The sequence below is a fragment of the Moschus berezovskii genome, chromosome 4 (genome assembly GCF_049115385.1).
Source record: "Moschus berezovskii isolate FMDL1 chromosome 4, NW_MosBer_1.0, whole genome shotgun sequence".
Classification (NCBI taxonomy): Eukaryota; Metazoa; Chordata; class Mammalia; order Artiodactyla; family Moschidae; genus Moschus; species Moschus berezovskii.
Window position 1 is genome coordinate 119,680,704 of NC_142463.1, and position 13,355 is coordinate 119,694,058.

Below are 13,355 nucleotides of genomic sequence, written 5' to 3' on the forward strand. Positions count from 1 at the left end.
TTCTCCTCTGGAATTTCTTGATGTGTATGGGGACAGAAAGGTGAAGAGACAGGGACACAAAGCAAACAATGTTACAGTCACTTCCAAATAACTGTTACTCAGTTTTAATTATTTAACAGAATTCTGTGACTTTAGGGCATATGTTCCAAATCTACATAGGAGTGGAATTATATAATAGGAGAGTTTTTGTGGAATACGCAAGTTCCAGTGAAATTCTACTACAGCTCAGTTCCCACCCACTCACAGATTAATCCATTGATCTACCATAGTTACATGACAGAGAACATGACATTTTTGTTAAAGGTTCGTAATAGGGCCAGTTTATTTTTAAATTGTTTTTTAATTTTTTAGGGTTTCTATAAATTTTTTATTTTTTAACTGGAGTACAATTGTTTTACAATGTGGTCTTAGTTTTTGCTGTACAACAATGTGAATCAGCTATGGTTGGTTGGTGGTTTTAGTCGCTAAGTCATGTCCAACTCTTGTGACCCTATGGACTGCAACCTGCCAGGCTCCTCTGTCCATGGGATTCTCTGGGCAAGAATACTGGAGTGGGTTGCCCTTTCCTTCTCCAGGAGATCTTCCTGACCCAGGGCTCAGACCCGGGTGTCCTGTGTTGCAGGCAGATTCTTTACGAACTGAGCTACGAGGGAAGCTCCCTCACAGGGGAATCAGCTATATGTATATGTATTTCTCCTCCTTCTTTAGCCTCCCTCCCACCGCATCCTTGTCCCACCTCTTTAGGTCTTCACTGAGCATCAAGCTGATCCCCCTGTGTTATACAGCAGCTTCCCACTAGCATCTATTTTCCACATGGTAATGTGTATACGTTAATGCTACTGTCTCAATTCATCCCTCACTCTCCTTCCCTTCCTGTGTCCACAAGTCCATTCTCTGATGAAGAAAGTTGTGTCCAGTCTAAGGATTTCATCCAGGGAAGTTTGTGGTAAACTTATCAACAGTTTGTAAAAAGGAATCATTTGGTGCCTGGTTGACAGTGGGAGAGCTTTAAGATTTTATTTTTTTCTCCTGTCTGCTCAGGTTTACCTGGTTAAAAAGAAGCCTCCAAATGTACAACAGCAGGAACACAATTGGGAACTTTACCTTCCCCTCACCCAGACACCACGTCACTGTGTTAACCTCAAAATCTATGCAGAATATTTAAATGCAAACATTATTAAATATGGCAGTTCCTTTGCACTAGTCATCCTTTCTCTTAAAACAAAAAACCACTAGGGAAATTATATGCAAAAAGCTATGTTAATAAAGCACACTCAGATACAAATTTATACTTAAAAAAATTTTAGGAGATACAAAGCCTGAGAGACTCTTAGTCACGTACAAGCCACCATATTTCTCATATTCTATATAAAGCTGTTTTAAAAGCTTAATGAGTAATCTAAAAAAATTATGTACAGTGTAAGTGAATAAATGTTACTGGAAAAATGTTAAGCTTTGATATTTCCAAAGTTTTTCATGCTTCCATCCATTAGCTAAATGTGACAGGCTCAGCTTTTTGGGACCATGTGTATTACAGCAATCTCCTATCCACAGGCTGTAAGATCATATTTCCTCATCAAAGGCAAATGTCCTTCATTTTCCCTTCTAGGCTTACATTTGAGGTAGATTCTCAAACACATTGAGACAGTTCCTCCCACCGGGCTATCTTTACAGTGGGTGGGGTCAGCAGTATAAACAAGGCTGCTTGATGTGAGCTTATAAGAAACCAGCACCTTCAATAGCCTTTTGGCCTGTTGGACCAGTGTCTGAAAAGTCAGTCTTTGATTTAGAATTATTTGTTTCAGCTGGGAAAGGTTGGGGGCGGGAGGAGAAGGGGACGACCGAGAATGAGATGGCTGGATGGCATCACCGACTCTATGGACATGAGTTTGAGTGAACTCCGGGAGTTGGTGATGGACAGGGAGGCCTGGCGTGCTGTGATTCATGGGGTCGCGGAGAGTCGGACACAACTGAGCGCCTGAACTGAACTGAACAGCATTTATAAATCCAATATCCCAGAGAGGGCAACACTTGAAGACATTTCACTTTTTTGTAAATCAGGCCATTCAAAACTCTTGCAGTTATAACCACATGTATAGAAATTCACATCTAGGTAAAGTGAAAAATGAATAATAAAAGTACATAGAGAGGAACCTACCTATAGTGTCCAACTTGAATCAAGTGCTTATGGCAGTGTTCTTGCCTGGACAATCCCAGGGACGGGGAGCCTGGTAGGCTTCCATCTCCGGGGTCGCACAGAGTCGGACACAACTGAAGCGACTTAGCAGCAGCAGCAGACTTATAGATGGAGAAGTTGATGGCACCCCACTCCAATACTCTTGCCTGGAAAATCCCATGGATGGAGGAGCCTGGTGGGCTGCAATCCATGGGGTCGCTAAGAGTTAGACACGACTGAGCGACTTCACTTTCACTTTTCACTTTCATGCATTGGAGAAGGAAATGGCAAGCCACTCCAGTGTTCTTGCCTGGAGAATCCCAGGGACGGGGGAGCCTGGTGGGCTGCCGTCTATGGGGTTGCACAGAGTCGGACATGACTGAAGCAACTTAGCAGCAGCAGTTGTTTTTAGCTTAGTTTTTCTTTTTTTGTCAGCCATTGTTTGTAGTGCTCGTAGTTCCATGATTTAATTTTAGTGAAGTCAAATTTGAATCGACCAAAGTCATATAATTAATGACATTATGTTTCAATTACAGTCACTAATTGATCCTAGCCTGCTCAGAGGACCTCTGGTGGCAAGCAGTCACACTGCAATTTGGGCAGATGGAGGTCCTGCCCGTTTGCTAATTTGTTTGGCCAGCTAGTATATATTACTGTAGCATCTTAGGTAGTTGGCAGTACCTCAAAAATGTGCAGGTCACATTTCCTTACACACCACCATGTTGGGTGTCATGGAGTAAAAATGAGGACCTTGAGGGGAGGTTGCATAGGGAGATGCTCATTAGGTACAGCATAGGGAAGAAGGATCCCTATCAATGGATATATATGGGAAAAGATTCTGAAAAGCTGGACTATGACTGTTTGTTAGGTCATACCTTTGTGTTAGATGACATTCTTGGTCACAATTTACTTATTTTTGATATTCGGTCAACTTGGTTAGTAGCACTTCTTTCCCTGAAAAGTAATTCTAAATTTTCCAAGCTATAAAGGCTAGGCCACAGGCCTCACATGCATTTATAAATGTAGAAGAATGGCAGGTCTAGGAAGCTATTAGGGGAACTGGTTCTCAAAGTGGGATTTCCAGACCAGCAGGATCTGGATCACCTGGAAGCTTATTAGAAATGCAAATTTTTGGACCCCATTCTAGACTTACTGAATCAGAAACTCTGGGAATGGAAGCAAAAGTTTGCATTTTCACAAATTTTCCTGGTGATTCTGATTTGTGATAAAGGCATATGTAAAGCCAGGAATCAAACAAAAGTATCAGAGTCTAGAGTTCTTGCTCTGGGCCACCACTACTCAAGGAGTTGTGAAGGTATCATCTCCCAAATGATGGGAGACACAATAAACACAACTTTCCAAAATCCAAGTGGCTAAAATGGAAACATCATTCCAAAGTTTAACAAAGCTAGAGCAAACATGAAGGAAATAGCCTTCCTCCAAATATACTCCCATCCAAAGGAAGTTAAAATCTCCAGAACTTGAGATACCTGGAAATACAACTCCTGTTTTATATTGTGTGTGTGGTTTTGTATAATCCTGTTCATAGATTTCATTTTTGTCCATGGAAGGACACTTTCCTCTTCATTGCCCTTGTCTATGGGGATGTGGTGGGAAAAGCTATAACTTACCCCCATTGCTTTCAAATCTGCTCTCCTGTACCTCCCTTACAAACCCCCAGAGTGTTCCTACTCAAGACTCCATACCTAAAGACTAGCTTGGTATATAAGTAAGACAAAAAGGGGACTGAAGATGGGAAGGAAGAGAGAGAGAACCAACAATGACAAAGATGAACTGGGGTGGGGAGAGGATTATAAAAGAAAAGAAATAAAAAGGAGAGAGGGAGAAAGGTAATTGAGTTAGAAAAGAAAGGAGAGAAAGAGAATGAGAGAGACACCAGGAGTAAGGAATCTGAGGCAAGAGTAGGGAGGGTGGAGGAGACAGGAACACCCAGCAGCTGTTTGGAATAGATTGCGTGCACCATCCATTCTGAGTGGACTCTTTCCTGTGTTCATCAGCCATCTGCAATGTGGTGATTAATCATTCATGTCAGAATCCCTAATCCTATTCAATGGAAAACAAATGCCATGGCACCCAGCCCTTTGCTTATCCCATGCACTCTGCATGCTTGCCTGGGCAAGGCTGTCTGGGACAAAGATGGTTTTCTGGGGACCCTCAATGTGAATTCTTGGCAACTCCACATGTTGAAGATGTCCTATGATCTCAAGGGCCTTGCCTTTTATGAGAAGAAAAGAAATTCACTAGCAAGAAAGGTCAAGTTGTACTAGTTAAGCAAATGATCAACATTCATTTAACTCTCTTTTAGAGAAAAAAGTAGCCTCGGTTATTTATAAAACTCCATTTTCTAAGGAACACAGAGCAACTCACACCAGTTACTTCATCAGTCCTCCTGGCAGGGGTTAACTCTGTTGTCTCATTTTGCAAATTCTTTCTGAGGTTGTGTAATCTTTTGTCCTACCCATTTGTCTTCTGGTTTCACTTTCTTCATCACTATTTATTTCTTTATCCATATAAACTTTCCATTGGAAGGAATAATGTAGAAAAATAATGTCTTAAGTGGTATTAATACAAACTGCCTTGGAAAATGCCATTTGCACTGTGCAATTAGGATTGGATCAAAACACTTAGGCTCTAGAATCAGAAAGGCTAAGCTTCAAATCCCAGTCCACCACCTGAGTAGCTTTATAGCTCATGGCACAATGATTACATCCATAAGCATCCATTTCTTCATGTGCTAAGACTGGGATACTGGTAAGATGCAAATGAAACAATGCATAATATACAGGAAGTACTCAATACCTGTTGTCTGGTAAGTCAGAGAACTTTCATCACCACTGTCACACTTTTCTTGAGGAAGAATCTGAGCAGGTAGAGATGTGTTTGGGAAAGAGTATTACTTTTTAACACTTAATTGCAAGGCAAAGTTTCTATTACCTCTAGTTTTTGTAACCTACTTCGTGTAGATAAATAAGGAAAGAGGCAGATGAACCAAGTACATGGGAAGCTCAAGAAGATTCAGTCATAAAAATTAGGATTCTTTAGTCCAAGTTCATCAATAAAAAAGAAACTTCAGAGAAGTTGTAACACTGAGTCATTTGGCACACTCATGCAAGGTCAGACATTTTTGAAGTGTTTTCTTGCTTTCCACATTCATGGGAGTACAAGACTGTATGATGTGGGACTGAGATAGAAAGATAAATGGATGGTTGGAGAGCATCTATATGGGTGCCCAAGAAATATTTATTAGATGGACATGTGTTTGCAAAACAACTGAGCATCAGGTGGGCCTTTTGGAGAAAATGCTCTCCTGGGCCTTGAAATCAACAGAGGGCCCAAAACATCCAAGTTTGGGGATTGTAGCAGAGAGGGTAAGGAAAAATTGTGAAATACCAGAGGAAACTACAGGAAGCCTTTAAAAAAATATATAGAAGTTACCTGCCCCCTAACTCCCTCTTGATCTTCTGAAGTGTGAAATCGCAAACACTGACTTTAATTTTCACATAAAATATGCTTTATTAAAATGAATACATATTTAATGACATAGAATGCAAAATTCAGATCAATTATAAACATAAAACATATATCCCTCTCTGAAAATAGTACCAAATTTGAGGGGGGAGGGTCACTATCTTATTCAAGCGCTTCAGTGGAAATGTTGAGAAATAATGGATCAAAACAAGAAAAAGTGAAAAGCAAAGATAAAAAGCAGCAATAAATCCACAATCAGTGGAGTAGTGATGGGTTATACTTTACTTAATGGGGAGAGAAGCTCATAATCTTAATTTTATTGTTATTCTTTCACTCAAATGAAGGACTGCAAGGAAGGCCACCCTATGAAATATAAACAGACTAAATGGAAAACCTAAGAGGACACCAAAGCAGAATTCAATATATATATATATGTTCAAGAGGCGAGACCATTTAAATAATGCTGGTTCATAGTTGGAATTTAAGAAATGCTAGTTGAGTAAAAAGAGGTGAAGTGTGGTAGTGAGAAGTCTGGAATGAAGAGTTGCATTTATTATATGCTTATGCTGTTCTGAGTTCTGGGAAGAAGCAGTGAAAGTCTTGCTGACAAAGAGCTGCCAATGAGGTTGATCAGGAGGAAAGCAGGCCTTTGATGATTGCCCTCAGTGACCCCTCCTTGGTTGTCAGGGACTCTTCTGTCAACAGAGAGCACGTTAGGTGGCCCAAGGGGTGAAGAAGAGATTCAAACATCAGGTGTTTTTGGTCCCTTCCATCCATACTTCTAAGAATGCTTGTCATTCAGTGGTTTAGAATTAAGTTTCCAGAGAACTCTTTTTGTGGTTTGATTCTAATTCAGCATTTTGTTAACGTTAGAATCTAAGATCTATGAGCCAGGTCTTTACTCCTACGCTAAGAATAAGAAAACATCATGGTTATTGTGGGTTTGTTTCCCAGTATAGGTGAATTCTACTTCTTTCCTCAGTCCCTCCCTCAGCGGCCTAACAGGAGTCTGGGCTGTGAATTTATTCCTCTCAGAACTGCAGTTTATCATCACTGAGTGCTCTCTAAATCCACTTTTAATTCACTCTTGTGTCTCAGAGGGTGTGGCTGCATGCCTAAAATGTCCTCCCCCGGAGAAACGAACAAAAGCAACATGCTTAGCCCTGATGGTGTATGGCCACTTGACCCTGATTGTCAGACATTTTCTTTGGGTTCCAGAGGAACAGGAAAATGAATGATAAGAAATCTAAACCATTTAATTCCCCTCCCATATTCCTGAAGGAGTTTAATCTTTAAGCATAGAAGCAGCAGAATTTCATCTTAATCTTCTCTTATAAGAAAATGTAATGACTCTTATTTGGACATCTAAATTCCAGAAACATTCAGAGTGGCAAAAATGGGGGCTCAGTAAATGTGTGGGATTGGTAAACTATAATAGGTATAACCATTTGATTTGGTATTTCGTTTATTCCAGCTAAATTCTCATGGTCACTGCCTTACCAACACTTTTAATTACTTTTCTTCCATTGTCTATTGTTTCTCATCCAAAAGATGAGAATTTCCTTTTTCTTATACTAGTAATGTTCTTTCAAAGAGATAAACACTTAAATACAGACTGAAGTAAGTTAGAAAGAGGGAAATAAATATTGTATATTAGCACGTATGTGTAATCTAGACAAATGGTACAGATAAACCTATTTGCAGCGCAGGTATAGAGACTCAGATGTAGAGAAGAGTTGTGTGGATACAAGGGGTAGGAAGGAGGGTGTGGGATGAACTAGGAGACTGGAACTGACATATATACAATACCATGTGTAGAATAGTTGGTGGAAATCTGCTACAAAGCAGAGAAAGCTCAGTTAGGTGCTCTGTGATGATCTAAGGGGTGGGACAAAGTTCCAAGAGGAAGGGGATATATGCATACGCAAAGCTGATTCACTTCATTGTACAGCAGAAACTACACACTATTGTAAAGCAACTATATGCCAATTAAAAAAAAATGTTTGAATAATCCTCTTATTTTTTCTGCTTTTAGGCAGAACTAAATAAAACTACAGTGTTTGGTTTTTCTGTTAGTTTCCTGTATGGACACCAGAACAAAAAATGAGCAAACATTCTTTGCAGTTATTTCTTGGCTCCATGTTCACTGTGTGGGAACAAAAGTGTATTAGTTATTGTGTCTGTAACATAACAAAAGGAGATTCATCTCACTGTGACTCAAATTATTTATTGAATACCTACTATGTTCTAGGTATTTTGCTAGTGATAAAATAGTGAACAGAATTGACACAATCCTTGTGTTTATAAAATTAATATATTAGTGGGGATCAGAGGTGAGTAAATAATGTAATAAATGTTGCAATAAGGTCAAAGCACAAAAGAGAAATATCTAATTCACACCTAGAGGTCCACTGAAACTTTTAAATGAAAGTATCTGACATCTAAACTGAAAGTTGGAGAAGAGTGATAAAGAGAAAAGAACAACAATGTATTAAGGAAGAAGGTGAGAAGGAAAGCGGGAAGTGTTACAGGCCCAGAGACCACTATGAACAAACACCCAGAATCAAATCACTGAGGGGGAGGGGAATGGCAAAACGTAAAACTGAGCAAGTAATCACATGACAAATCAAGGAATATTTTTTAAGTCACATTAATGGGTTTATGGAACTACTGAGGTTTGAAGCAGATTTGCATTTTACACAAAGCTTTCTAGTTACACATTGATATGGGATTAAAGGGTGATGAGAGTGAAGGATTTAGAAGGTTCTTATCATCATCTCAACCACGGTGGAGGTAATGAAGATAATGGTGACCTCCTTCAAAAGATCCCATGCATGTACTGCTACACTCAGTGCCCCCAACCCTGCAGCAGGCCACCGCTGACCCACGACTCTGCTGGAGACTCCTGGACACTCACAGGAGCGGCCGAGAGGAGTTATCCCATGTCCGAGGTCAGGGGTGGTGGCTGAGAGGAGCTACCCCATGTCCGAGGTCAGGGCGGCAGCCGAGAGGAGCAACCCGACGTCCAAGGAATGGCGGCTGTGTGGGAGCAGGAGGGCCGAGAGGAGCTACTCCACGTTCAAGGTCAGGAGGGGCGACCTAGTCCAAGGTAAGGAGCAGTGGCTGTGCTTTGCTGGAGCAGCTGTGAAGAGATACCCCACATCCACGGTAAGAGAAACCCAAGTAAGATGGTAGGTGTTGTGAGAGGGCATCAGAGGGCAGACACACTGAAACCATAATCACAGAAAACTAGCCAATCTGATCACATGGACCACAGCCTTGTCTAACTCAATGAAACCAATCCATGCCGTGTGGGGCCACCCAAGACGGACGGGTCATGGTGGAGAGGTCTGACAGAATATGGTCCAATGGAGAAGGGAATGGCAAACCACTTCAGTATTCTTGCCTTGAGAACCCCATGAACAGTATGAAAAGGCAAAATGATAGGATACTGAAAGAGGAACTCCCCAGGTCAGAAGATGCCCAATATGCTACTGGAGATCAGTGGAGAAATAACTCCACAAAGAATGAAGGGATGGAGCCAAAGCAAAAAAAAACACAAAACCCAGTTTTGGATGGGACTGGTGATAGAAGCCGGAGAAGGCAATGGCAAGCCACTCCAGTACTCTTGCATAGAAAATCCCAGGGACGGGGGAGCCTGGTGGGCTTCCGTCTGTGGGGTCACACAGAGTCGAACACGACTGAAGTGACTTAGCAGCAGCAGCAGCGGTGATAGAAGCAAGGTCCGATGCTGGAAACAGCAATATTGCATAGGAATCTGGAATGTTAGGTCCATAAATCAAGGCAAATTGGAAGTGGTCAAAAAGGAGATGCAAGCGCGAACATCGACATTCTAGGAAACAGAGAACTGAAATGGGCTGGAATGGGTGAATTTAACTCAGATTACCATTATATCTACTACTGTAGGCAAGAATCCCTTAGAAGAAATGGAGTAGCCATCATGGTCAACAAAAGAGTCTGAAATGCAGTACTTGGATGCAATCTCAAAAATAACAGAACGATTTCTGTTCATTTCCAAGGCAAATCATTCAATATCATGGTAATCCAATTGTATGCCCCAACCAGTAATGCTGAAGAAGCTGAAGTTGAACGGTCCTATGTATTGGAGTTTCAGCTTTAGCATCAGTCCTTCCAATGAACACCCAGGATTGATCTCCTCTAGAATGGACTGGTTGGATCTCCTTGCAGTCCAAGGGACTCTCAAGAATCTTCTCCAACACCACAGTTCAAAAGAATCAATTCTTCGGCAATCAGCTTTCTTCACAGTCCAACTTTCACATCCATACATGACCACTGGAAAAACCATAGCCTTGACTAGATGGACCGTTGTTGGCAAAGTACTGTCTCTGCTTTTTAATATGCTATCTAGGTTGGTCATAACTTTCCTTCCAAGGAGTAAGCGTCTTTTAATTTCATGGCTGCAATCAGAATCCGCAGTGATTTTGGAGCCCCAAAAAATAAAGTCTGACACTGTTTCCACTGTTTCCCCATCTATTTCCCATGAAGTGATGGGACCAGATGCCATAATCTTTGTTTCCTGAATGTTGAGCTTCAAGCCAACCTTTTCACTCTCCTCTTTCACTTTCATCAAGAGGCTTTTGAGTTCCTCTTCATTTTCTGCCATAAGGGTGTGTCATCTGCATATCTGAGGTTACTGATATTTCCCCTGGCAATCTTGATTCCAGCTTGTGCTTCTTCCAGCCTGGCGTTCCTCATGATGCACTCTGCATAGAAGTTAAATAAGCAAGGTGACAATATACAACCTTGACGTACACCTTTTCCTATTTGGAACCAGTCTGTTGTTCCATGTCCAGTTCTAACTGTTACTTCCTGACCTGCATACAGGTTTCTCAAGAGGCAGGTCAGGTGGTCTGGTATTCCCACCTCTTTCAGAATGTTCCACAGTTTATTGTGATCCACACAGTCAAAGGCTTTTGCATAGTCAATGAAAAAGAAATAGATGTTTTTCTGGAACTCTAAATGTATGAATTCTTAAATCTCCCCCCAACCCCACCTTCTCCAGTGAGACTCTAATTTAATTGATTAGTGTATAACCCAGAATAAGAATATTTTAAAGATCCCTACTGTCCACTCCAGGTGATTCTAAAACACTGCCATTGTTGAGAGCTCCTGGTCTAAGAAGAAAGTAAGATGATACAAGGATAATAAGACAGCCTTATCTTTATTGAAAGTCTTTGACTATCAGCTTTCGCAGCATGAAGATAATTCCACAAGTCTGTTCAAAATTCAGTGTAGCACTCTTATCTCATCACTCCATTATCTCTTACACAGCATCGGTCTCTTAAACAGCAGCAGACCTTTTTACATTGTCAGTCTCCAAAACCTTCTGTCAATGGTAAAATTCACAAATTCAAAATCTGAATCATCTTTGAGTCTCTTCTTGCTTTATTTTCAATCAGTAACCAAATCCCACTAGTTTTCTCTTCACAATTCACTTATAAATATATATTTTTTATTTCCCCAATTTCACCATCCTAATCCTCCCGGCTGGCTTATTCTGAAGTCCTGCTAATGGGCATCTCCCCTTCAAGCTTGCCCACCCACCCCTTGCCACTGCTTCCTTTTCCCATGTCATGATCTTTCTAAAATATAATTTCCATCATGTCACTTTCCTGATCAGTTTTTTTTTTTCTTCACCTGATATTCATATCCTGGAAATACCTTTCGAGGTTATTATTTAACTAATTACTTTCAAAACAATTGGCTTCAGCAAATCTGGGCCTATTCATTACTTATATATGAAACAGTCCTTCTTTCTCTGCAGTTTTGACATGTTTCTCGTGCTTCTCTATCCATTCAGTTTCAACCCATTCATTAAAGCCTGCTGAATACTCACCTTCTCAACATAGCCTTCCCTAATCATTCCAAAGTGTAATCTTCCCATGAACTCATAGCAATTATTGTTTATACCACTCATTTGCTACTTAAGGTTAAATCCCTCTGTGAAATTTCTCTTAATTTATGCTGCAATTTAATGTCTCATTTTCCCAAATAGCTTATAAGCTGTCGGTATAAGGATAAAACATGGCTCCTATAAGGTTCCTTGAACATAATAAGTATTCAAATTTATTATTTAAAGAAATGAATAAATGAATGAATAATGATCTGGTCTTTACATATTACAGTGACTATGTGTCTTACTTTTGATACCAATGGAAAGACTTATCTTCATCTTCCTCTCCAGATCAAGATTCCTTATACCTATAATTTTTTGAGGGTTGCCATGTTACCCCAGATACATTATCACAGTGCATGATTGTAAGACAGTCACGTGCACACACCAAACCCAAAGATAATGCAGTGGAGTCCACTACTTTTTCCTTCAATTTTCATTTCAGTCCATGTTGACAATACTTGAGGTGTGAATCGGAGTGTCCCTTCTCTCTGGCCTCCTATCCTTCTCTTTCCTTCCCTCAATGTTTTTATTTTATTTTTTTGTTTTTTAAACTCCTCCACCTCTTTCAGACTCAGTCTTCGAGTCTGCTTTGACCTCCTCTCAAACTCTGATCTAGATTTTCCTTTAATGAAGCTGACAGGAAGTGAGGGAGCCTCAGATTCTGTGCTGGATGTAGGGTGGAAGAAGAACCAAAAATAGGCCCCTTCCCAGAGCACACTCTGTGGCCAAAACAAAGTGTGTTATTATGCTCAAGGAATGGCTGTCTGTTTTCTTGGACTTACAAAAGAACCTACTTTATTTATCTTAGTTTGGTAGGAGTCTAGATGCTAGAAGCAGTGGGAGGGACATGTGGTTTGTCCCCAGGAAAAAGAGGGAAGGAAAATGTGGAAGAAGTGATTCTGTACTTGAGAAAGTGTCTTGAGGTACACTGACCACCATTTTCTGCCCCATGTGAAGCAAAACGTTCTCTCCTTAGCTGGCACAGAATAGTGTTTCTCAGGAAGGATGTCATAGCTTTTTCCAAATTGTGTCTCCTTTTTAATCCCAAAAACCATCTGGAACAACCTGGTAGGTAGTCCGGTGCCAAGAAATATGAATGAGTCAGATATCTAAAAGGGGCCATGAATATATTCTCTGGATCAAAATGGTAGGCAGTAAGTGGAAGCTCAATTTAGGGAAAAAACTAAAATGTGTAGCTTTACAAAAATAGAATGGTTTCTCTCCCTCACTGAATGAATTTTCTGTGATGGAATTCAGCCAGCTGAGTTGTCCACATGGTGAGACTGTCCTAGAGTAGTTTATGCACTGGTTGAGCCATTGGACTCCATGGCTGGTAAGGTTGTTTTCAACACAGGGATTCTGCATGTACTGTAGTTAGTGGAAGCTTCTGAGTTGTGGTTGGGAAAACCCAGGATTTGGCCTTAGAAGACCCAACCTCTAGTCTCAGCCTGAATCAGCTCCCCTATTCCTCATGTTTGAACCAAGTAAGTCCTAAGAGCCTGGCAACTGTGGACATACTACCTTTGTGACCGCCAAACTATAAATAACATCAAGCAGAGACTATTTCACAGCCTGAAAGACTGACAGCACCTCTGAAAATGATTTATTTTGATCCACTTAGTTTACAGATGAGAGAACTGAGGTTCAGAGAAGTTGAGTTTTATGCAGCATTTTTGGTTCCCACAGTACTTATATATCATAGGTACTATATATACATATAATGATTCTTAAATTAAGCTGAATTTTCAAAAG

At 40.6% G+C, this 13,355-nt stretch overlaps 1 pseudogene; it reads right to left on the reverse strand.

The window, feature by feature from the left end:
- LOC148778245 (protein CFDP2-like) overlaps positions 1 to 13,355 on the reverse strand; it is an 81,302-nt pseudogene that overhangs the window by 6,769 nt on the left and 61,178 nt on the right.